A 17,628-nucleotide genomic window follows, 5' to 3' on the forward strand; every position below is an offset into this window, starting at 1 on the left:
CTGTACAACGAAGTGGAGCCCCTGTGCTATACAGTGGGTTCTCATTAGTTATCTATTTTATACATATTAGTGTGTATTTGTCAATCTCAATCTTCCAATTCATCCCATACCCCTTTTCCCCCTTGGTGCCCATATGTTTGTTCTCTACGTCTGTGTCTCTATTTCTGCCTTGCAAACAGGTTCATCTGTACCATTTTTCTAGATTCCACATATATGCATTAATATATGATATTTGTTTTTCTCTTTCTGACTTACTTCACTCTGTATGACAGTCTCTATGTCCATCCATGTCTCTGTAAATGACCCCATTTCATTCCTTTTTATGGCTGAGTAATATTCCATTGTATATATGTACCACATCTTCTTTATCCATTCATCTGTCAATGGGCATTTAGGTTGTTTCCATGACCTGGCTATTGTAAATAGTGCCATAATGAACATTGGGGTGCATGTGTCTTTTTGAGTTATGGTTTTCTCTGGGTATATACCCAGTAGTGGGATTGCTTCTTAGTATATACAAATACAATTGATTTTTATGTGTCACTCATGAATCTTGCAACTGTGTTGAAATCTCTTAATAGATCTAAGAATTTTTTTGTATATTCTTTGAGATTTTCGATGTAAACAATCATATCATATGGAAATAGGGCCAATTTATTTCTTTAATTTTTTTCTCACCCTATTGCACTGACTAGAACTTCTAGTTTAATAAGAGTAGTGAGTACAGACATCCTCACCTTATCCCAATTTTAGAGGGAAAATATTCAGTTTTTCACTCTGTTTTTTTTTTTTTTTTTACACCCTTGTACAATCATCTTTATTGATTTGTAAAAGCTGTAAACACATCTAAAACCCTGAATTTACTTTGTAAAAATAAATCTTTAGCAATAAATGTCACTATCAAAATTCCATTATTCTCAGGCTATTATGTAGTTATTTACATGCTTTTCAGCAACGGTTGAAAAGAATCTTAGAGGATGAAAGCCAGTATATCAAAAAACCCTGTAAATTGCATTTGCAATTATACTGTTGTTTAACCGCCATATGAAAATATGGCTACATGCCTTACATTAATGATAATGTAGCTATCTGTGTTGCTATGGTGTGCTAGCAGCACACAAGCTGCCACCGGTCTCCACTCTGTCATCAGTGCATGCTTTACTGCACGATACTTTCCCAGTGGAACACCTGTGACAAACTACTTATGGAGAATGATAAAGTGCTATAAAAAAGAGGGACTAGACGCACACCTGTCTCTGCCATCTGGTCTTTTTCTCACTCAAGCAGTGTTGTATTTTTAGAAAACCATGCCTCTACTGAACATACTTCATATTTGATTTTAAAAAAAGTCAGTATTTTAAAGTTGGTGAGCTTTGTCTAGGTGTTTTGAGACAGAAACATGAAAAGCTTAAAGGCACAATAAGAGGGAAGTGAATGCTACATATAAAATATATTTCAAGTCTTCTAGGTTACTCAAATCCAAAACCTTCTGAATTTGAAATTCCAATAATCAATTTCTGTTTCAGGTCCTTTTTGTTCTTGTAGGGGGGAAGGCAAAGTTGACGGAAGCAGGTGTGGGCCACAGGCAACCAGTTAGTAGACGTTTCATTCTTTGAGATTTTAAAGTTCAAATCAGTCATTCCTCCTACAGGTACTCTGTCACTTCTTGTGGTAAAATGTAGCAACTTCTTTTGAAGATCAAGAGGAAATCCAAGCACAACATCCCCAAAGTATCATATAGTCAAGTCGGTTTTCGCATAGCCATCATACTGAGCACTTCTCTGCAGGGCGTGCATATCCAGTTCAGGACTTCCACAGACCAGAATTTCAACCTCTTCTGGACGAAGCAGCATTAGGGCATTTGAAGCACACACACTGTGAAATCTGCAGCAAACTGCTTATACATGGATTTGTTGAGAAGAAAGTCAATATAAAGCTGTGCATATTCTTTCCTATTTTGATTGGTAACTGGAATTTTATCACCACCTGGCTTTAAATTATGGGACTTGATTATTCCGAATTCTTCTTGAAACACCTGAAATGTTGAATAGAAATCTTCTTCAACATTGCCTTCATATGACAGGAGTTCACTTAATCTATCTTTGATTTCTTCAGTGATCCATTGGCTGTTTAGTAACATATTGTTCAGCTTCCATGTGGTTGTGTTTTTTTCTGCCAACTCAGGCATAATTTGACACAGGTCGTCAGTGGTAACACTGCAGATGCCCACTGGCGTATTTTGATCTTTAGGAACGATGGGAGGGCTCAATAATTTCTTGTAGCAGCAGGGGGGGAAACGAATATCCAAAACAATGCTGTTATAAACAGCTAGTCCCATAAGAATTCCAACCAATCGGAATTCAGAATAGTTGTCACATTTAAAGCTGCTAAACCAATGGCAGTATGAATCCTTATAATACGTAAACATGCCATAATCTGGATGAAAAATTTGGCGAATTAGAAGAAGGAACCATTCTTTAGTCAAGCCGCCCATACCCAAACCAGCTTCCCCTACAAAGGTAACTTTCAACTTCTTTTTCAAGTCTGCTCTTTTCTGGGTTAACTCATCAAGAGAATCGCTGACCAGATGTGTCCACCTTACTTTCATATTTAGAAATAACATATTCATATCAGGTCTCTGTCTTCTAGATACTTTATCCACCAGACTTTGCTGTGAGAATTTCCAAAGCTCTGCCAGGTGTGGTATTCTTCCATGAGAGCAATATGATCCAATGTAGAATTATAGAAATCAGTATAAGGAATAAGGGGAGGAAGAACCAAATTGTTTGCAGGATTAAGTAAAGCCAACTTTAGATGATGATGGGATCCACCAGGAACGCTTTGATATAGGTGGAAATTCTTCAGGCTTTGCAGGAAACAGGCGTAAAGAAATAAATTGCAGCAATCTCTCTACCAGTTGTTTGAACCTCTTCTGGGATAATTTTTTAAACCAGTGAACTAGGAAATGATGGTCAGCTTCCACTAACGTAGCTATCTGTCATAGCAAGTGAGCATAGATGACATATGTAGATGTGTTATTAAATTGAGGATTCTGTAAAAGTATAAAATATGCTCTAAGGTAATCTTTTGTTCGTGGACATTTCCATTCTTGTAACAGGCTGTTAATGATTTCCTTTAATACTGTCTTCTGAATGTCTTGAGGCTGCTAGTGTTGGAGGGTCTCCTGCAGAGGCGGGGGGTGGCTCTGTCTCACCGTGAGGACAAGGACACAGGCAGCAGAAGTTCTGGGAAGTACGCCTTAGCGTGAGCCCTCCCAGAGTCAGCCATTAGCCCCACCGAAGAACCCAGGTAGCTCACTCTGTTTTTAATTAATTTATTTTTATTGAAGTATATTTGATTTACAATATTGTATTACTTTCAGGTGTCCAACAAAGAGATTCAAAGTGATTCAGTTATATATATATCAGATACATATACATATCTGATCCTGGACTTTTGCTTGTTGGGAGTTTTTTAATTACTGATTCAATTTCAGTCCTGGTAATTGGTCTGTTCATACTTTCTATTTCTTTCTGATTCAGTCTCAGGAGATTGTACCTTTCTAAGTATTTGTCCATTTCTTCTAGGTTTTCCATTCTATCAGTGTATAGTTGATCATAATAGTCTCTTATGATTCTTTGTATTTCTGTGGTGCTGGTTGTAGTAACTTTTTTTTCAATTCTGCTTTTATTGATTTGGGCCCTCTCCCTTTTTTTTGATGATTCTGGCTAAAGGTTTATCAATTTTATTTATCTTTTCAAACAATCAGTTTTGGGGTTCATTGATTTTTTTAGTCTATCTTTCATTTATTTCTGCTCTGATCTTTATGATTTCTTTCCTTCTACTAATGGGGTTTTGTTTGTTCTTCTTTCTCTACTTGCTTTAGGTGTAAGTTTAGGTTGTTTATCTGAGATTTTTCTTGTTCCTAAGGTAAGCTTGTATCATTATAAACTTCCCTCTTAGAACTGGTTTTACTGTGCCCCATAGGTTTTAGATCATCTTGTTTTCGTTTTCATTTGTCTCTAGGTTTTTTTTTCTTTTAATTTCCTCTTTGATTTCTTCAGTGATCCATTGGCTGTTGAGTAACATATTGTTCAGCCTCCATGTGGCTGTGTTTTTTGCAGTGGTTTTTTTTTTTTTTTTCTTGTAGTTGATTTTTAATCTCATAGTGTTGTGGTCATAAAAGATGCTTGATATGATTTCAATTTTCTTAAATCTACCAAGGTTTGCTTTGTGGCCCAGCATGTGATCTATGTTGGAGGCAGTCTTTCACTCTTGATGCATGGTGATAGCTGGAAATTTTAGTAGATGCTCTTCATCAGATTGAGGTAATTCCACTTTATTACTAATATGCTTAGAGTTTTTATCATGAATTAATGTTGGATTTTCTAAAATGCTTTATCTTTGTCAATTGATATGCCACTTGATTTTTCTTTTTCCGCTTATAGGTATGGTGAATTAAATTGATTGATTTTCAAATGTTGAAGAAGTCTTCCATACCTGTTATAGATTTCACTTGGTAATGATGTATTTTTTTAATACTTTTCTGGATTCAATTTTCTAATATTTTGTTGACAGTTTTTATGTGTAAGCTCATGGAGATACTGGTCTGTAGATGTTTTTCCTCTTTCTTTCCTTTTTATTTTGTGCTGTCCTTGTCTGGTTTTGATATCATGTTGATACTAGTCTTATAGAATGTGTTGGAAAATGTTTTACACTTTTATATTCTGGAAGAGATTATATAAAATTGTTGTATTCTTTAACTGTTTGGTAGAAATCTTCAGTGAAACATCTGGGTCTGGTTTCTTTTTGGAGAGCTTTTAAATTACAAATTCAATTTCTTTAAAGGTAATAAGATTATTTAGTTTGACTATTTCATCTTTACTGAGCCTTAGTAGTTTGTGGGTTTTGAGGAATTTGTCCATTTCTTCTAAATTGAATTTATGACTGCAGAATTGTTTGCAGTAGTCTCCTCTTATGCTTTTAATGACTACAAGATCTGTAGTGATGTTTCTTGTTTCATTCTTAATATTAGTAATTTATGTCTTTGCTAGTTGCTTTCTTTGTCAGTCTTAGTAGAGCATTATCAATTTTAATTTTTTCCAAAAGAAACAACTTCTTTTTCATTGATTTTCTCTATTGTTTTCCTGTTTTCAATTGCATTGATTTCTACTTGTGTCTTTATTATTTCTTCCTTATTCTTGCTTTGGGTATATTTTGCTATTCTTTTCCTATCTTTTTGTCATTCTTTTTAAATTTTTTTTTACATTATTGATTAGAGGCTTTTGGTGAATCTCACGTATTTTAATATGTTGTATTTTCATTTTTATTTAGTTCTATGAATTTTTAATTTACTTTGAGATTTCTTCCTTGACCCAAGGATTATTTAGGCTGTTTCCAAGTATAGAGACTTTTTTAGAGACTAGACTAATTTCTAGTTTGATTCTATTGTTTTCATAGAACATACTATAAAAATTACAAGTATCTTACATTTGTTGAGGTTTGTTTTATGACTCAGGATATGGTTTATCTTAGTGAATATTCCATAGTGTTTTAAAAAAAGTGTAGTCTGCTATTGTTGTATCAACCCATATATTTGAGTAACCACTAAATTTAAATGATATGAGGTATACATAAGGCCTAGTCTCTATCTTTGAGTATCTAATAAAATGGTCCAAGAAAATCTATTTATAAAAATAATTATACATATATCCTCATTAAAAATAATAATAATTATAAAATGGTGATAATCAGAGATTTCCAAATGATTTAGATGAGAATGTTTTTATAGAAAGAGTGGTATTTTTGTCAGACATTAAAGGATGGGTAAAGCTCCAACATACGAGATTTGAAGGAAATATATTGGTTTTGTTTATGTAGGGCATGGAGGCAGAGAGAGGAAAAGGGAAGGAGTTTGACTACCTACTCTTCTAGGATATAGGATTCTACCAATCGAATGTTAAACATAACCAGATCTAAACACTGGGTGTTGATATAAAAAGATTTCAGATCTCATGCCTCTGGTGTTTTATGTTTTCCTTCCTGGGGAAGCTCTGTTCTAAGGCTATTAAAAGTCAGTGATTTACAGAATGTTAGTACAAAATTGGACTTTGAGAAATTAAGAAATCTAGGTCTGTGAATGTTTCACAACAATAGTTGATTTCCATTTGAAACAAAAGAGAAAGACCTGTTACAAACTATACAAATTATAATATGCCAGAACAGGCAAGAACTAAAAGTGTAAGGCTTTGGGTAAAGAACCAAAACATTTTTTTTTTTTTTTCTGTTAAATAAGAGAAAGCACAGTTTCCCTAGAAGTTAAACATGTATTAAGAAATTATAAAACATATTAATCATATAATTTTTCCTACTACAACAAACAAGTCAAAATACGAAGAAACATTGGAATTATTCATAGCATGTAGGGGAAATGAAATATATAGGATATTTTATGTCAAATTGATAAAAATAAAGTTTCTTATTTGCACACATTTTACATATCCATTATTTATATTTTGCAGATGAAAAATGGAGGGTTAAAGACATATGCAGCACTTGACCAGCATCACATAGTTGATTAGAGGTAATTTTTTTCAATTTTATTCAGGATCTTGGCCTCCATAGTTCATGCTCTTTCTTGTAAAACAAAAACCACAGCTCTCTGCTCATAATAAAAATCTTTACAAAATGGCAAAAAAAAAAAGCATGTCAGTGTTCCCAAAGAGAATATTAACTACATATTCCTTAATAATGCTCACATTTCTATATCTTGGTTTTCCCTGTAGCTCATAGGTTAGTCTTGCTCAGTGTCATTAGCTGGGCTTCCTCTTTTCCAGATTGATAACATGGAAGAACCCAGGGCTCAGTCCTTGATCTTCTCTTCTCTATCTTCACTCACTCCCTTAATGATCTCATCTAGTCTCATAGGTTTAAATACCAACTTTATGCTGATGGTTACCAAATTTGTTTCCCAAGCTCTGACTCTGTATACCCAACTGTGTCCTCAACATCTCCATTTGGATAATTTATAACATCTCACCCTTCACCTGTTCAAATGAACTGCTACTTCTGTGCCCCAAACTTGCTCCAACTTCAGTGTCCTCCCTCTCAATTGATAGCAATTTTATTTCTCCATTTGGTCAGGCAAAAAAAAGAAAAAAAAAAAAAACCTTGGCGACATTACTGATTGTTTTCTTCATTTAATACCCTATATTCACTTTGTAAGGGAATCCCATTGCCTCTACTTTCAAAATATATCTTGCAGAGACCTTCAAAATGGCAGAGAAGTAAAAAGTGGAGATCACCTTCCTCCCCACAAATACATCAGAAACACATCTTCATGTGGAACAACTCCTACAGAATGCCTACTGAATGCTGGCAGAAGATGTCAGATTTCCCAAAAGGCAAGAAACTCCCCACGTACATGGGTAGGGCAAAATAAAAAAGAAAAAACAGAGACAAAAGAATAGGGATGGGACCTGCACCTCTGGGAGGGAGCTGTGAAGGAGGAAAAGTTTCCACACACCAGGAAGCCCCTTCACTGGTGGAGATGGGGGGTGGCGGGAGGGGAAGCTTCAGAGCCATGGAGGAGAGTGCAGCAATAGGGGTGCAGAGGGCAAAGCAGAGAAATACCTGCAGAGAAGATCAGTGCCGACCAGCACTCACCAGCCTGAGAGGCTTGTCTGCTCACCCGCTGAATGGGTAGGGGCTGGAAGCTGAGGCTCTGGTTTTGGAGGTCAGATCCCAGAGAGAGGACTGGGGTTGGCTGTGTGAACACAGCCTGAAGGGGGTTAGTGTGCCACAGCTAGCCAGGAGGGAGACTGGGAAAAAGTCTGGACCTGCCTAAGAGGCAAGAGACAACTGTTTCAGGGTGCGCGAGGTGAGGGGATTCAGAGCACCACCTAAACGAGCTCCAGAGACAGGCGCAAGTCACGGCTATCAGCAGGGACACCAGAGACGGGCATGAAATGCTAAGGCTCCTGCTGCAGCCACCAAGAAGCCTGTGTACAAGCACAGATCACTACCCACACCTCTCCTCCTGGGAGCTGTGCAGCCTGCCACTGCCAGGGCCCTGTGATCAAGGGACAACTTCCCTGGGAGAACACAAGGCACGCCTCAGGCTGTTGCAATGGCACGCCAGCCTCGGCCACTGCAGGCTTGCCCCGCATTCCGTACCCCTCCCTCCCCCCGGCCTGAGTGAGCCAGAGCCCCAGATCAGCTGCTCCTTTAACCCTGTCCTGTCTGAGTGAAGAACAGACGCCCTCAGGTGACCTACACGCAGAGGCAGATCCAAATCCAAAGCTGAGCCCCGGGAGCTGTGCGAACAAAGAAGAGAGAGGGAAATTTCTCCCAGCAACCTCAGGAGCAGCAGGTTAAAACTCCACAATCAACATGATGTACCCTGCATCTGTGGAATACCTGAATAGACAGCAAATCATCTGAAAATTGAGGTTGTGAACTTTGGGAGCAACTGTAGACTTGGGGCTTGCTTTCTGCACCTAATTTGTTTCTGGTTTTATGTTTATCTTAGTTTAGTATTTAGAGTTTATTATCATTGGTGGATTTGTTTATTGATTTGGTTGCTCTCTTCCATTTTTTTTTTTTTTTTATGTAGATATATATATTTTTTTCCTTTTTCTCTTTTTCTGAGTGTGATGTATATGCTTCTTTGTGTGATTTGTCCTAGGGTTCTCTCTGTCTGTTTTTTTTTTTTTTAAATATAGTTTTTAGCACTTGTTATCATTGGTGGATTTCTTTTTTGGTTTGGTTGCTCTCTTCCTTCTTTCTTTCTTTTTTATTTTTTCTTTTTTTAATTACTTTTTAATTTTTTTAATCTTAATTTTTTTTAATTTTTATTTTAATATTTTATTTTATTTTTTTCTTTCTTTCTTTTTTTCTCACTTTTCTTCTGAGCTGGGTGGATGACAGGGTTTTGGTGCTCCGGCCAGGTGTCAGGCCTGTGCCACTGAGGTGGGAGAGCTGAGTTCAGGACATTGGTGCACCAGAGACCTCCTGGCTCCATGTAATATCAAACAGCGACAGGTCTCCCAGAGATCGCCACCTCAGTGTTAAGACCCAGCTCCACTCAATGACCAGCAAGCTACAGTGCTGGACACCCTATGCCATGCAACTAGCAAGACAGGAATGCAATCACACCCATTAGCAGAGACGAAGCCTAAAATTATAATAAGGTCACAGACATCACAAAACACACCACCGAACGTGGTCCTGCCCACCAGAAAGACAAGATCCAGCCTCATCCACCAGAGCACATGCACTAATCCCCTCCACCAGGAAACCTACACAGCCCACTGAACCAACCTTACCCACTGGGGGCAGACACCAAAAGCAACGGGAACTACGAACCTGCAGCCTGAAAAAAGGAGACCCCAAACACAGTAAGTTAACCAAATGAGAAAACAGAGAAACACACAGCTGAAGAAGGGGCAAGGTAAAAACACACCAGACGAAAAAAATGAAGAGGAAAAAGGCAGTCTCCCTGAAAAAGAATTCACAGTAATGAGAGTAAAGATGATACAAAATCTTGGAAATAGAATGGAGAAAATTACAGGAAACATTTAACAAGGACCTACAAGAACTAAAGAGCAGACAAACAATGATGAACAACACAATAAATGAAATGAAAAATTCTCTAGAAGGAATCAATAGCAGAATAACTGAGGCAGAAGAACGGATATGTGACCAGGAAGATAAAATAGTGGAAATAACTACTGCAGAGCAGAAAAAAGAAAAAAGAATGAAAATAATTAAAGACAGTCTCAGAGACATCTGGGACAACATTAAATGCACCAACATGCAAATTATAGGGGCCCCAGAAGAAGAAAAAGAAAGGGACTGAGAAAATATTTGAAGAGATTATAGTTGAAAATTTCCCTATTATGGGAAAGGAAATAGTCAATCAACTCCAGGAAGGGCAGAGAGTACCATACAGGATAGATCCAAGGAGAAACATGCCAAGACACATATTAATCAAACTATCAAAAATTAAATACAAAGAAAAAATATTAATAGCAGCAAGGGAAAAACAACAAATAACATAAAAGGGAATCCCCATAAAGTTAACAGCTGATCTTTCAGCAGAAACTCTGCAAGCCAGAAGGGAGTGGCAGGACATATTTAAACTGATGAAAGGAAAAACCTACAACCAAGATTACTCTACCCAGCAAGGATCTCATTCAGATTCGACAGAGAAATTAAAACCTTTACAGACAAGCAAAAGGTAAGAGAATTCAGCATCACCAAACCAGCTTTACAACAAATGCTAAAGTAATTTCTCTAGGCAGGAAACACAAGAGAAGGAAAAGACCCACAATAACAAACCCAAAACAATTGAGCAAATGGAAATAGGAACATACATATCGATAACTACCTTAAATGTAAATGGATGAAATGCGCCAACCAAAAGACATAGACTGGCTGAATGGATACAAAAACGAGACCTGTATATACGCTGTCTACAAGACACCCACTTCAGACCTAGGGACACATAGAGACTGAAAGTGAGGGGATGGAAAAAGATATTCCATGCAAATGGAAATCAAAAGGAAGCTGGAGTAGCAATTCTCATATCAGACAAAATGGACTATAAAATAAAGACTATTACAAAAGTCAAAGAAGGAAACTATAGAATGATGAAGGGATGAATCCAAGAAGAAGATATAACAATTGTAAATATTTATGCACCCAACATGGGAGCACCAAAGTATATAAGGAAAATGTTAACAGCTATAAATGGGGAAATCAACAATAACGCAATCATATTAGGGGAATTTAACACCCCACTTTCACCAATGGACAGATCATCCAAAATGAAAATAAATTAGGAAACACAAGCTTTAAATGATACATTAAACAAGATGGACTTAATTGCTATTTATAGGACATTCAATCCAAAAACAACAGAGTACAATTTCTTCTCAAGTGCTCATGGAACATTCTCCAGGATAGATCATATCTTGGGTGACAAATCAAGCCTTGGTAAATTTAAGAAAATTGAAATAGTATCAAGTATATTTTCTGACCACAATGCTATAAGACTAGATATTCATTACAGAAAAAAAATCTGTAAAAAATACAAACACATGGAGGCTAAACAATACGCTACTTAATAACCAAGAGATCACTTAAGACATCAAAGAGAAAACCAAAAAATACTTAGAAACAAATGACAATGAAAACACGACGACCCAAAACCTATGGGATGCAGCAAAAGCAGTTCTAAGAGGGAAGTTTATAGCAATACAGTCCTACCTCAAGAAACAAGAAACATCTCAAATGAACAATCTAAACTTACACCTAAAACAATTAGAGAAAGAAGAACCAAAAAACCCCCAAAGTTAGCAGAAGGAAAGAAATCATAAAGATCAGTTCAGAAATAAATGAAAAAGAAATGAAGGAAACAATAGCAAACATCAATAAAACTAAAAGCTGCTTCTTTGAGAAGATAAACAAAATTGATAAACCATTAGCCAGACTTATCAAGAAAAAAAGGGAGAAGACTCAAATCAATAGAATTAGAAATAAAATAGGAGAAGTAACAACTGACACTGCAGAAATACAAAGGATCATGAGAGATTACTACAAGCAACTTTTGCCAATAAAATGGACAACCTGGAAGAAATGGAAAAATTCTTAGAAAAGCACAACCTTCTGAGATTGAACCAGGAAGAAATAGAAAATATAAACAGACCAATCACAAATACTGAAATTGAGATTGTGATTAAATCTTCCAACAAAAACCCAGGACCAGATGGCTTCACAGGAGAATTCTATTAAACATTTAGAGAAGAGCTAACACCTAACCTTCTCAAAGTCTTCCAAAATATAGCAGAGCGAGGAACACTCCCAAACTCATTCTATGAGGCCACCATCACCCTCATACCAAAATCAGATAAAGATGTCACAAAGAAAGAGAACTACGTGCCAACTTCATTGATGAACCTAGATGCAAAAATCCTCAACAAAATCTTAGCAAACAGAATCCAACTGCACATTAAAAGGATCATAAACCATGATCAAGTGGTGTTTATCCCAGGAATACAAGGATTCTTCAATATATGCAAATCAATCAATGTGATACATCATATTAACAAACTGAAGGAGCAAAACCATATGATCATTTCAATAGATGAAGAAAAAGCTTTCAACAAAATTCAACACCCATTTATGATAAAAACACTCCAGAAAGTGGGCATAGAGGGAACCTACCTCAACATAATAAAGGCCCTATATGACAAACCCACAGCCAACATCATTCTCAATGGTCAAAAAGTGAAACCATTTACTCTAAGATCAGGAACAAGACAAGGTTGTCCACTCTCACCCCTATTATTCAACATACTTTTGGAAGTTTTAGCCATGGCAATCAGAGAAGAAAAGGAAATAAAAGGAATCCAAATTGGAAAAGAAGAAGCTGTAAGTGTTTGCATATGACATGATACCATACATAGAGAAACCTAAAGATGCTACCAGAAAACTACTAGAGCTAATCCATGAATATGGTAAAGTAGCAGGATACAAAATTAATGCCTAGAAATCTCTTGCATTCCTATACACTAATGATGAAACATCTGAAATAGAAATTAAGGAAACATTCCCATTTACCATTGCAACAAAAAGAATAAAATACCTAGGAATAAACCTACCTAAGGAGGTAAAAGACTTAGAAAACTATAAGACACTGATGAAGGAAATCATCGATGACACAAACAGATGGAGAGATATACCACGTTCTTGGATTAGAAGAATCAATATTGTGAAAATGACTATACTACCCAAAGCAATCTACAGATTCAGTGCAATCCCTTTCAAACTACCAATGGCATTTTTCACAGAACTAGAACAAAAAATTTCACAATTTGTATGGAAACACAAAAGACCCCGAATAGCCAAAGCAAATCTTGAGAAAGAAAAATGGAGCTGGATGAATCAGGCTCCCAGACTTCAGACTCTACTACAAAGCTACAGTATTCAAGACAGTATGATACTGGCACAAAAACAGAAATATAGATCAATGGAACAGGATAGAAAGCCCAGAGTTAAACCCATGAACATATGGTTACCTTACTTTTGATAAAGGATGCAAGAATATACAATAGAGAAAAGACAGCCTCTTCAATAAGTAGTGCTGGGAAAACTGGACAGCTATATGTAAAAGAATGAAATTAGAACACTCCCTAACACCATACACATAAATAAACTCAAAATGATTAAAAACCTAAATATAAGTCCAGACACTACAAAACTCGTAGAGGAAAACATAGTCAGAACACTTTATGACATAAATCACAGCAAGATCCGTTTTGACCCACCTCCTAGAGAAATGGAAATAAAAACAAAAATAAACAAATTGGACTTAATGAAACTTAAAAGTTTTGCATAGCAAAGGAAACCATAAACAAGACGAAAAGACAGCCCTCAGAATGGGAGAAAATATTTGCAAATGAAACAACTGACAAAGGATTAATCTCCAAAATTTACAAGCAGTTCATGCAGGTCAATATCAAAAAAACAAACAACCCAATCCAAAAATGGGCAGAAGATCTAAACAGACATTTCTCCAAAGAAGATATACAGATTGTCAACAAACACATGAAAGAATGCTCAACATCACTTATCATTAGAGAAATGCAAATCAAAACTACAATGAGGTATCACCTCACACCAGTCAGAATGGCCATCATCAAAAAATCTACAAACAATAAATGCTGGAGAGAGTGTGGAGAAAAGGAAACCCTCTTGCACTGTTGGTAGGAATGTAAATTGATACAGCCACTATGGAGAACAGTATGGAGGTTCCTTAAAATCTGACAATAGAACTACCATACAACCCAGCAATCCCACTACTGGGCATATACCCTGAGGAAACCATAATTCAAAAAGAGTCATGTACCACAATGTTCATTGTCATTCTATTTACAATAGCCAGGACATGGAAGCAACCTAAGTGTCCATTGACAGATGAATAGATAAAGAAGATATGGCACATATATACAATGGAATATTGCTCAGCCATAAAAAGAAACAAAATTGAGTTATTTGTAATGAGGTGGATGCACCTAGAGTCTGTCATACAGAGTGAAGTAAGTCAGAAAATTGAAAACAAATACCGTATGTTAATACATATATATGGAATCTAAAAAAAAAGAAAAAAAAGGTTCTGAAGAACCTAGGGGCAGGACAAGAATCAAGATGCAGACGTAGAAAATGGACTTGAGGACACGGGGAGGGGGAAGGGTAAGCTGGGACGAAGTGAGAGAGTGGCATGGACATATATACACTCCCAATGTAAAATAGATAGCTAATGAGAAGCAGCCACATAGCACAGGGAGATCAGCTCGGTGCTCTGTGACCACCTAGAGGGGTGGGATAGGGAGGGTGGGAGGGAGACGCGAGAGGGAGGAGATATGGTGATATATGTATATGTATAGCTGATTCACTTTTTTATAAAGTAGAAACTAACACACCATTGTAAAAAAATTATACTCCAATAAAGATGTTTAAAAAAAAAAATATATATATATATATATATATTGCAACCGACCACTTCTTTCCGGTCCGCTTGTGAATATTATGTTTTGCCTAGATTACTTTGATAGCCGTTAACTATTCTCCCTATATCTATCTTTGTTCACATCCAGTCCATTTTCATCATAATAGCCAGAGTGATCATTATAAAATATTGTTGGGACTTACCACTTTTCTGCTTCCTGCAATAGTCTCCTATTTAAATTTCACTCAAAATAGGGATAGTCCTACATAGGGGGAGTACAGGTTATCCCAAAACTGAGAAGCAACTTCATAAGAAAAAACTAGAAATTTTATATCTACTATGTCTATATTAACAAATTCCATTCCCTCTTACTCCTTCAAAAAAAGTGTTTACAGTTGAAAGAGTAGCTTCTTACATCTTTTAATACCATTCATGAAATGGCAAATTTCCACCAAGAAAACAGGAGTATTCAAACTGACTTTTAGGTTTGATTTTTAAAATTTGGGTCTCAAATCTGTTGGTTTCACTTAATAGGAAAGATACTATGTAACATATTATGCACTGTTACTGCAAAAGAAGGAAATTCCTGAACCATCTGTAAGATTTTCTTTTGGTTTAAATAACCTATTACTCATATCCTCTCCTCTAGTTAAATCTATTGTACTTCTCACTTACACCAGTATCTTTCAGTAGTAGTTTATAATTACATTTATTGAACATCTACTATAGGTCCTGAGCTGCCTTACATACATAATTTAGTATAATTCTTACATCACTGTAAAGCAGATTTTATTATTAACTGTTTTGCAGGTGAGAAACTGATGATATGAGCAGTTAAGTAAATTGTATTGATACAAGGTCACAAATCTGCTAAATAGCAGAACTGGGATTTGAACTCAGGCTTGAGGCCATATTCCTTCCTTTAGCCATATTGAATTTAATTCATTGATTGAAATTATTTACCATTAAATTTCTTCTTCACATTAAGCTGCCTTCCTGTAACTAACATCAGTTAATCCTGGGTCTCTTTTCCAGAGTAAAACAGAATGGATCTTCTTGTTAATTTTATAACAGTTCTTGTTATATGGTACTGATGAATTAATTTTTTACCATTATGAAATAACCCTCTTTAACCATTGTAACTTTCCATGGTCTGAAGTCCACTTTATTTGATAATGATGTAGCCACTCTAGCTTTCTTCTTATTTTTTTACTTTCGTTTTATTGAGGCTAAATTCACATCATATAAATTTAACCATTTTAAAGTGTACAACTCAGTGTCCTTTAGTACATTTCCAGTAGTGTACAACTATCACCTCTATGTAGTTCCAAATCGTTTTAATCACCCTGAAATAAAACCCCAAGCCCCATAAGCCATCTCCCCAGTTTCCTCCAGCCCCTGGAAACCACCAGTCTGCTTTCTGTCTCTAAGGATGTATCTATTCTGGATATTTCATATAAACAGAATAACACAAAAAATATAATGTATCTTTTGTGTTTGACTTCTTTCAAGTGGCATAATGTTTTTGATGTTCATCCATGTTGTAATAAGTTTCAGTACTTTGTTCCTTTTTAATGACTAAATAATATTCCACTGTGCATATATAACACATTGTCTTTATCCATTCAACCATTGATGGACATTTGGGTTGTCTTCACTTTTTGACTATTGTGAATAATGCTACTGTAACATTATGTACAATTATTTGAGGACCTGTTTTCAGTTATTTATAGTATATACCTTAGAAAAGAATTGGTGCATCATGTGGTAATTCTATGTTTAATTTTTGAGATACCACTGGACTATCTACCATAGTGACTGTCTTCTTATTTCTTCACATAGTCTATCTTCTTCAATCTTTTTTCTTTAAATCTACATCTATGGATTTAAAATGCCTTTTTGATTTTTGATTTTGGAGAAAGCATATAGTTGAGTCATGCTTTTGAAAATATAGTTTAACTTTTTCTGCTCTTAATTCAAATGTTTATATCATTTACAGTAATTCAATTATCAATGCATTCCACTATTCACTGAAAATCTATTCATTTTCATCAGTCTTTATTGTTTCTGTGCTTTATTTTTGTTTTATTGCACTTGCCTTCAAGTTCATTACATTTATTTGGTAGATTCTAATTTACTGTTAATTTAATCCAGTGAATTTTGGTTTCAGATATTATATTTATTTTTCAGATCTGGAATTTTGTTTTCTTCTTGTATATCTTTTCTTTCTTTCCTTATTATGTTCATGCTTTTATTTTAATGCATGAATGTAATTGTAATAACTGATTAAGTCCTTGCCTGCTAATTCCATCATTTCTACTATATTGGGGTTGTTTCAATTGAGTCATTTTTTCTGACCAAGAGTCACATTTTCCTGTTCTTGGCATGTCTAGTAAGTTTTTATTAGATACTGGACATTGTGTATTTCATGTTGTTGAGTGTCAGGATTTTGTTGTTTTCTTTAAAATGGTTCTAATAGGGAGTTAAATTACTTGAGATTAAGTTTGATATTTTTGAGGCTTGGTCTTAAATTTTATCATGACAGTTATAGAGTAGCCTTTGCCAAGATAATAATTTAGCTACACTACACTAATAATTCAGAAGTACTTACCCAACTGGGGTCTTTATTGAATGCTTTAGTGATCAACAAAGATGCTTCATTCAGGATGGTGGAAATTTGAATAATTTCCACCCCTTTGAAAACTCTTGGAACCATTTACTCACAGCTTCCCTGTCCTCTATTTTCCAACATTGTAGAGACTCACTCAAGCAAGGCGTGTACATCTTAATAAGAATAGAGAACCTGATTAGATTTCTGAAACCCTTTGGAATATATCCCTCCTTTCCATAACTCTGCCCTGCAAATTTCAGTTATTTCAAACTTACTGATTTCTGATCTGTGCATTCTCAAATCAGTGATACTACTGTACTTTTCATGGAATTTTCCTTTGTGATTGTTAAATTTACATGTCAACTTAGTTGGGTTAGTGCCCAGGTATGTAGTCAAACATTATTGTGGATGTTTCTGTAAGGGTGTTTTTAGATGAGATTAACTTGTTTTTTGGACTATTATTATTATTATTATTATTTTTTTTTAAATAAGAAGTTTGTACCTC

At 35.6% G+C, this 17,628-nt stretch overlaps 1 pseudogene; it reads right to left on the reverse strand.

Moving 5' to 3' along the window:
* Positions 1 to 1,469: 1,469 nt before the first annotated feature.
* On the reverse strand, positions 1,470 to 17,228 carry LOC132364376 (probable E3 ubiquitin-protein ligase HECTD2; annotated as a pseudogene).
* Positions 17,229 to 17,628: the final 400 nt, after the last annotated feature.

The sequence above is a fragment of the Balaenoptera ricei genome, chromosome 4 (assembly GCF_028023285.1).
Source record: "Balaenoptera ricei isolate mBalRic1 chromosome 4, mBalRic1.hap2, whole genome shotgun sequence".
Lineage (NCBI taxonomy): Eukaryota > Metazoa > Chordata > Mammalia > Artiodactyla > Balaenopteridae > Balaenoptera > Balaenoptera ricei.